The following is a 213-nucleotide window of genomic DNA, read 5'->3' as shown; positions in this document are numbered from 1 at the left end:
GGTCCGTCTGCTAGCCAGGCAGCTGTGTCGCCCACACCTTCTCCTAGCTGACTTGGCGCAGATTCAAATTCTGGATTAACCTCTGCTTTCCTAATCTCTGCTATGCTACTCTTGTTTGATTTTCCCTCTCCTCTCTCCTAACCCTCCCCCCCCCCCCCCTTATAAAGTCCCATGATGCCGTGGGAGGGAGATGTTTGACCACCATTCACATCC

The sequence above is a fragment of the Osmerus mordax genome, chromosome 5 (genome assembly GCF_038355195.1).
Source record: "Osmerus mordax isolate fOsmMor3 chromosome 5, fOsmMor3.pri, whole genome shotgun sequence".
NCBI classification, from domain to species: Eukaryota; Metazoa; Chordata; class Actinopteri; order Osmeriformes; family Osmeridae; genus Osmerus; species Osmerus mordax.
Note: the sequence above shows the minus strand (reverse complement) of the source record.